Source organism: Tyto alba, unplaced genomic scaffold (assembly GCF_018691265.1).
Source record: "Tyto alba isolate M040663 unplaced genomic scaffold, T.alba_DEE_v4.0 Super-Scaffold_16, whole genome shotgun sequence".
Lineage (NCBI taxonomy): Eukaryota > Metazoa > Chordata > Aves > Strigiformes > Tytonidae > Tyto > Tyto alba.
Window position 1 is genome coordinate 26053639 of NW_024881278.1, and position 8481 is coordinate 26062119.

General features: G+C 48.4%; 1 non-coding gene across 1 annotated transcript; it reads right to left on the minus strand.

The window, feature by feature from the left end:
- Window positions 1-603: 603 nt before the first annotated feature.
- Window positions 604-690, minus strand: TRNASTOP-UCA. Its single transcript has one exon. It is a non-coding gene; the product is annotated as a tRNA-Sec (tRNA).
- Window positions 691-8481: the final 7791 nt, after the last annotated feature.

Sequence of the window (8481 nt, forward strand, 5' to 3'; positions counted from 1 at the left end):
AAGAATATGTTTTTTAGCTTCATGTTAACCTTTATTTTTTGTGGGGCTGGGTGACATTATTAGCACCCGTGCTTACTGCTGAAGTGAAGCATCTTTGTTGTAGCGTGGGTGGGAGATGGGTTATCATCAATATGGAGCAGATCTAGAGAATGGCTTCTGTTATTTACTTCTTTTCTGTTCTTGTAAGATGTGTGACACTGTTTAACAAAGATCAGTTTAGCAGAATCCAATTAAAATTTGAATTGTCACCCAGGCACCCTTGGGAGATTTTCTTTGCTTCGGCTGTGCCCGGTGCCTCTCCATTTCGTCAGTCCAGTGCTGTGCTCTGAGGGGATGACCAAAAACAATGAAAGGGGAAAAAAAAAAAAAAAAAGAACAGCTTGTTTGCCAGCCTGGTGAAGACGTATGGATAGGTGGGGTACCTGGCCGTTGCACCCCAAGAAGGTGCTCTGTGGGGTAAGGTGGAAGGAGGACGAGCAAAATCTCTCCCTGCACCGCGACACGTCGGGATAACGCTGCAAAGGATGTCTACTTTTGCCCCTGGGGCGGGGGTGAAGGTGTGAAAAATAAGAGTTCGGGGAGGATCCTTGTCGCCTCCCGCCTCGCCCGAAAGGTGGAATTGAACCACTCTGTCGCTAGACAGCTACAGGTTTGAAGCCTGCACCCCAGACCACTGAGGGTCATCCGGGCAACTTGGGAAGACCAGCCTCCCCTCTATATAAGCTCCCATCGCTCTCTCGCCCTGAGGTCAAGGCGAGGGGCGCTTTGCCTTCAGACCTGCGGCTTCCTCGGTCCCCGGGGAGTCGCCCCGCGCCTCGGCCGGGGGTGCTGCGGGGGCGGGAGGGGGGCGGGCGGGTTCCGGCCCCGCTGCCGGCCCAGAAGCACTCGGGCGCTGTATGCAAATGAGCATGGCGGTGATTGGCTGTCCCCGGGGGCAGGGCGGGGCGGGGCGGGCGCGGCTCCGGGAAGGGGCCGCGGCCCTGTCCCTGGCGGCGCCGCCGGCCCGGGGCGGGCGGTGAGTCACGGCGCTTCCCAGAAGGAGCGGGGCCGTGCCAGCAGCGCGGCCGCCCCGCCGCCCTTCCCGGATCCCCGGGGTCCCTTACAACATCGGATGGGGCAGCTTGTGCAACGGGGGACGCCCCCGGCCCCGCTCCCGGGCCCCGGCCCCGGCCCCGGGCTGATGTGCTCGCCCCTCTGCCGCAGCCGCCGGCCCGGGGCTGGCGGAGCCGCGGGCCATGCGGGGTCAGGCTTCGTGCAGCCTTTAGCGCCTAGCGTCACCTTGTCACCCCTGTGCCCTTTTCCCGCTCGAGATCGCATCCTAGGGGAGATAGCGGCTGGGGTGCGGGTCCACATATTCTCTCGCCATCGCTGGGGCTGCCTGGTTCGTAAAGTGAGTGTAAATGCGGCTGCCCGATCAGTTAGGAGCATATAAAGATGACACACAGGGCTTGGCAGAGGAGACCAGAGCGCGGGCTTATTTTGAGCGGTGTCTTTTTTTTTTTTTTTTTTTTTTTCAGTATCTCCCTGGGTGTTTTTTGTTTGGTTGGTTGGGTTTTTTTTCCCCTGCAGTGGCTAATGCCAGATACTCAGGAGGAAGACGTGAATCTCCCATGAGATACCTTGCAGAACAATAATATCCTCTGGGAGGAAATTCCTCCCTGGCCCCCAGCTGAGGATCAACTTATGCCCCGAAGTATGAGGATTGAAAACACTTGTAATTTTATCCTTGCGAGTGTAACTATAGAGGCTATTTTCATAAATGTCTAAACCCTTGAAAAATTACTCACTTATTTGCCTTGAGAGATTCCTCTGAAGTGGAGCCATTTCTGCAAATGCATGTGGCTTCCAGTGATTTTTAATTAGATGATTCTTTTTGGTGTAAGCAACAAATAAAACCATAGGCCCATTCCCCCTCTTGCTCACCCCGGGGAAGCTGAGGCTCAAAACTGGTCCTCAGTGGAGCAGCACCAGGGTAAAACTGGTACAGAACAGAACCAGGGCCACCGCCAAAGTTGGGAGCAGTTTTGTAGATGTCAGCAAAAGAAAGTGAAAAATATACGGTGGGACAGCGCTGTTCCCGCTCACACCCGGGAACGCAGCTGGGCACAGCTTTGCTTCCAGTGCGTGGCTCCAAGTCATGACTTACCCCGCTGGAGCTGAACCAGCTCCGGTATCATCTGGCCCACTGACTCCCCAGCACGGGCATGAGTGTATCTGAGGCCTTATTGTTCATAGTGAACAGCTTTTTTTTAGCAACTTAGATGTGCTTTTTAGAGCACATTTTTAACTCTAACCCAGAAGCAGGGTTTTTATGAGAAGGAGCTGGTTGGAGAGCTGCTCCTGTGCCTGCCAATGCCAGGCAGGAATTTTTCTTCCCTTCCTTGGTTTGTAGGAGTCGTGTCCCCTGGTACATTCCTATCTCTTTACCTGGTACTTATCCCAGTAGCAGGTGGCATAATCTAACAAGTTTCTTCTGTGCATAAAAACGCATGGGATGAGGAACTGGGGGCGTGTGTGGGAGGAGGTGCAGGGAAATTAGTCATGGGGAGGAAGAGGTTAGCGTGGGGGTTTGAGGAAATCAGGTGGCCGCAGCAATCCCTCCGGCTTCCAGCCGAGCCAGTCCTGACGTCTGCTGGGAGAAGCACGTCAGCTCAGAGATATGCTCCTGTTGGCCCAGCAGCATGTGACCTTGCTGACCGATTCAGGCTGAACAAGAATGGCTGCCAGGGGTTGGAGGAGACATTCATAGCTCCTGTACTTGATTTTCAAGGCTCAGCTTTAACAACACTTTCACTTTCTCTTTGCTTTCCTCTCTAGCATTTACCTTTTCCGGATTTCTTCCCCTGCGACACTTCAGGGGAAGGCATCTTAGCGTGGCAATGCTGTTCGCATCTTCTCTCTTGCGGCCTCTAGGATTTTTAAGCAGAGATGTCTGTCTTTCATGTTCTGTGATCAATCTCCCCGTGCTTTCCAGAAAAAGACTGTGCCAAGCACTCAAGTCCAAACAAAAAGTAACAGCCAGTCAAAATACTCCAGCCAAGTAACCAAAGGATCCATCGGAAAGACCAGCTCCTAAAACTTCCCTTATTCTGCAGTAAAAGGACATGTGGAGATAATGAATGTGACAGTATCTAAAGATCAAGCAGTGGAGGAAGGCACCCGAGAGGGTGAGCAGCAACATAGGAAATGATGCTGGACCTCACAGTTGATGGGGAAGCGGTAACAAAGACATTTTGACAATTTTCTCCTTGGCCGGATGCTAGTCTGTCTAGGTTCAGGTCTGCTTCTGGGGCGGAAGCTGTGCTAGTCACTGACTTCCCCAGCAGTGGTTGAAAATAACATTTCCAGGACCTCTGTGTGTCTGGTTTTTAAAGGCTTTTGTCACTCCTGAGCAGGAGAAACTGCGGATGAGTTGCTGCACCTGACAGAGGTGCTGGTCTCCTTTTGGGGGGGGGGGGGGGGGCTATAGGCGGCAGGTACCTATAGGCAATACTTGGGGCAGTTACTGCTCCTGGTGCCAGTTTCTCTCAGCTGTCGCTCCGTGTGCTTCTGAGGGCCCAGGCGCTGATCAGGAATCAGTGGGCAGAGCTGTCTGCTGGCTGCAGGTAATGATCATCTTAAGACTTATGATGATATTTGTAAGGCTACCAACAATGTAAATAGGTACTTCCTAAGATTTTAAAAAGCATGTAACCAAGTGAACAGACCTGTTGATTTGAAAGGCTCCTCAGCACCAGATTTGCCTTTAAACATTTATTGGAAATCCTAAAAGCACTCAGCTTCATCTTTCGACCAAATGTCTTTGAAAATCTGACCCTTTGCCATTAAAATTGTAGAACAAATTCAATTTATCAGCTTAATGATGGAAAATCTCGCTCTCAGTAAGGCTCTTAATTAAAGCATTTCTCAGTGTCTTTGGACCTGATTCTCTACCTTATGCAGAGAACTACACTATGCCAAATGGGTGCAGAGCACTGCCAATTTAGGTTTGATTCAATGCCCATTCAAGTTAATAGAAATCCTCCCACGGAAATCAATGGGATTTGGTTCAGGCCCCAAAGTCAATGGGGAATTCTGATTTTGCAGTATTTTATGTCCACACTGCACCAGTATATGCAAACAGTCAAGGTACAAAGCCTTGGAGAATTTGGAAGGGTCTTTGTAAGGGACTTCTGGGGCAGACAGTAGCCTAGGGCATCTAAGCAATTTACAGTGCCTAAGACTGTCCAGCAAGGAAGCCTTTAAACAAATCAGTTTGAACTTTTCCTGTTCATTTTTTCATAGCACTCTTACCACTTAACAATACACTCTTGACTTTTTTTTGGTCCCAGACCGACAGACCATATAAGCATCTTCAGTGATTTGTTCCTACTTCTTCTTTTAACCACCAGAACCTGATTTGTGTCAGAGAAGATAAGCCTAGATCCCTACTGTATTAATAAATAATTATTTGGTGTAAGGTGGGGGATGAGAAGGGCTGTTATTCTTAGCAGCAGCAATGAAATTTCAGCAGCTGATGACGTCAGTGCTAAAATGTCAGTGTGAAACAGGCTGGAACAAATTAAGAGTGTGGTGTCGTCACTGTGAGAGCCATGCTGCCCTCCGGGGGGACTGCGGTTGGATGCTGCAGATGCAGTTCAGGAGATGGGGAGGCAGAAGGGTTGTGGGAGCTTCTCAGAAGCCTCCAAAAAAGCAGTAACAATCATCTCAGTACCAGAAAGGTCAAAGAAGATGCTATTTGACTATTTGAACACCCTCCCCACCTCCTGGAGTGAGCTCACAGCAAGGGAAGGGTCACGTTTACAGACCATATTCCAGGAACTAGTACAGAAAAAAAAAACAAAAACCAAACCAAACAAACAAAACCAAAACCAAAAAGAAAATAAAATCGGCCATCTTCTAGTCACTTAACAAGCTGGTCTAACTCCATCTCTGATGTCACTCCTGTGACTCAAATTGGAGAGAAATTTGTCCCGAAATGCCTTTTGTCATGATGTGCTGCTTAAAAGAGGGTGATGTGCTTGCAGTAGAGGTGATCCTGAAGCATTTTATTAACTGTGCTGTTGCATTTGAAGAATGCCTTCAGGTTGTCCAGAAATGCTGAACTCAAGGTGCACAGAGTTTTAATCAAAATGGGGTAAAATTCCAAATGCATTCATGCTTGTCCTCGAAGAGCCTGGTCTTGCGCATTTCTTGGTTAATCTTGGGCTGTGTTGTTAGACCCAGCCCTGCCTCAGTGCAGGGCATGGGTGCTCGCTGAGAGGTGGTATCTTGGGGTCCTGATATCTTGGGGTCTGGCACCCTGCATCTTCTTGGTCTGGCAGATGAGTTGTCTCATCGGCAGGGGTCATTGGGCTGTGGGACATGCTGTTGTTGAGGGGTGGTAGGGAGGGTTGGGGCCATCCTGCCTTCCTTCATGGAGACCTGTGGTATTTTGTACAGACACACGGGAAAAGTTGAGATTCCCTGAATTTGTTTCTAGAAGACTAGTACTGATAACAAAACTGCTCTGTGTTGTTTCACTCCTTTCTAGAACTGCTCTTCTAGTGGCTGCAGGGATGGATGTAGTTACAGCAGACAGAGGAAAATACATTGAGACCTGTGCTTATCTATCAATCATACCAGCTGTTTCTGGCATGCAGCAACTGGCTGACCACAGTAAGGAAAGGAGGATGTAATCAGTTAGCAAAGGCACTCCTTTCTCAGCAAGGACGATAAGGATTATTGGCAAACCCACAGAGAGTTACGGGAATAGAGGAATTGGTGTGCTGAAGTCACTTCCTATCACTTGGGAGTCCCTGTGCTCAGAGCATTGTGTTTGCTTTCCCAGTATGGATCTCAGTGGTTGTCTGCATCAGTTCAGATGTAGAAGTGCACTCGTCCAGCCTCAGCACACAGAAAGTTCACTCAGAGAGATTGTCATCATAGTCTTTTATCTACTTTTGGGGGAAGGATTCTGACTGGCTGTGAGCAGGAAGAGCGATTCTTTACCACATCTTTACACCAGCAAAACACCTTGCTGCAGAGATATTTGCAAAAACAGGCATGACTTAATCAATTCAGGGAAGAAGCATATGCCAACAGAAACACTCTTTTGCCAACGCAAACCACACTGCCACTAGAGGAGTATCGGCAATCCCACTCTTGTCAGCGTGGGGCCTCTGCTTCACTGATTAGGTGCTGTATGGGCAGGCAGCGCAGGAGGTTCCCAGCCGGTGAGATCACTCAGGGCTTTGCACCTCAGTGGTGAGGTGAGCCCCTGCTCCCTCATCACAAGGGGAAGTGGCGGCCATTTCAGCTGCACCTGTATCAACAGAGAATTCATATAAACTGGAGGTGAGCTCCTGAATGAGCAGCTGGTTGCTCTCAGTCTGCAGATGGGAAAATTGCCCGCTGTATTGTGGTCAACACAGGTTTTGATGATACCTTGGGAGTATCTGGTGTCTTCTCAGAGGTCTTGCCAGCCAGCTCAGAGAGGGCTCCCGCTGCAGCCCTGTGTGCAACTAATTGCAGCCTAGCACTGAGGTTAGGAGAATGCCACTAGATCAAAGCTTCCTTACCAGGAAGGCTGGAGAGTCTGGACAAGGACGAGGCAGATCTGGTGCCAAAAAGCATCGAGTCACCCTGCTGTCAGCATTTCAGGTCTAAATATGTGACTGGTAAAAGCAGGGAAGGCAAAAGGTTGAATGTTACCTGCACTGCATCCTGTTTAGTCCAGATTTACTAGAGCTTTGGGAATATAGGAATTAAATGTCTACAGAAGGAAAAAAAAGACATCTACTTTTTCTAGATTTATTGGGTGGCGTTGTGTATGTGAAATTGATCTCTAATATGAATCTCCAATGGACAGTCACTGGAGACAGAATGACTTTGTTCTGGATGCGTTTGTAAATATCTCCCTATATTTTTAAGACTTACCACCGTAGGAGACCCAAGATGATCTGTGATTTCTGCAATCTCATCGGCAAGAGCAAGTGAGTGATTCCACGCGGTAGAGACATACAGCCCATGACTCACAGCCCTGAGTCACAGCATTGGGACACTTCAGCATTCAGAAACACTAGTAGTGACAGAAATCAGGATGATGAGCAAGCAGCTGTTACTCATTCTCAGCTGGACACCGTAAGCATGTTTGTACCATTCAGTGTGGCTCTGGCTCTTCTTTGTCTCCTCTTGCAGACCTGCAGTCATCTGGATAGCATGGTGACACAGCTCACTTAGCATTTGCCTCTGGGCAAGAGATGATCAAGTCTAGTCTCTGGCTCCCAGACTGTCCTGCTTGACTCTTAGTCTCAGCATAGAGCTATCATGGCAATTTTCACTTTAGATTACTTCTTTCATCTCTGGTGATCAGCTCACGTTACAAACATGAACACTTGGATCATCACACGGGGTTAAAAAGTATCTGTATCCCTATTTATAGCTGGGAGGGCTGAGGCACTAAGCAGGCAGGCAACTTGCTTTTAGTGACAAAGGAGATTTGTAGCAGAGCCAGGACAAAAACACGGGAGCCTTAACTACCTCTCTTAATCTGTAACCACTGAACCGTACGCTCCGTTACATTCATCACTTCCTCACGAGGTGGCAGTTTCGATGAGAGCAAGTGCCCAGGAAGTCGCCCTGTTTATTCTGTCGTGGCCTCTTAATGCCTGTGGAACTTTTTTATTGAATTCTTTTCATGGCCATCAGCTTTGGTGCGGGAAATGATTCCAAGAGACAAAGACTCGGTTGTGTGTGTGCACGTGCGTATGTGTTTGGGAGAGGGGAAGAATAAAAAATCCATTTCCAGATGGTTGAAAGGATGCATAGCACTTTGCTATTGGCAAAAACAACCTCTTTAATTTTCAGGATGTGTAAGTCACAGAATTGCAGCTGGAAAAAAAAAAAAAACAGGCAGAAAGGGAGGCAGTGGGGTAAAAATAAGAATTACAAATGAAAAATAACCCAGCCGATATTTGAAAATCCAAGTGCTTCTTTTCTTTTTTTTTTTTTTTTTTTTTTTTTTAAGCAGGGAGGGAAATGTGCTTGCTGAGGAGAATCTGTGTAGAACAGGTTCAAATATGTATCATCTCATTTTCTTGTTAGCTTCTTTGCTTTGCATTCCCAACTGTAGCCTCACAGGAAATTCAGTCCCTGGCAGGCTTCAGCTCCAGACAGGAAATGTTCTGAGGAATTTCTTCCACACAGGTACAATATTTGCTTGGAGGGATAACATGGTGGAGATATTTACCTCTGCTGGATTTAACTAGCAGGATATTATACATGTTAATGGAGTTGCTGGGAGTGATCTCTGTCTGCAGCCACCAGCATGCCATGTTTAAACAAATCGTGCTGCTCTGCCTGCCCGTGGGAAGATTTGCATCAGATCTGGGCCAGAATCTCCTTCCTCTGACAGCAGCACGGCCGATTTATGTCAAAGATTATTTGCTGATGTCAGAGAGTACCAGAATCAGGCCCGCGCAGCAGGTTTTTATCACACCA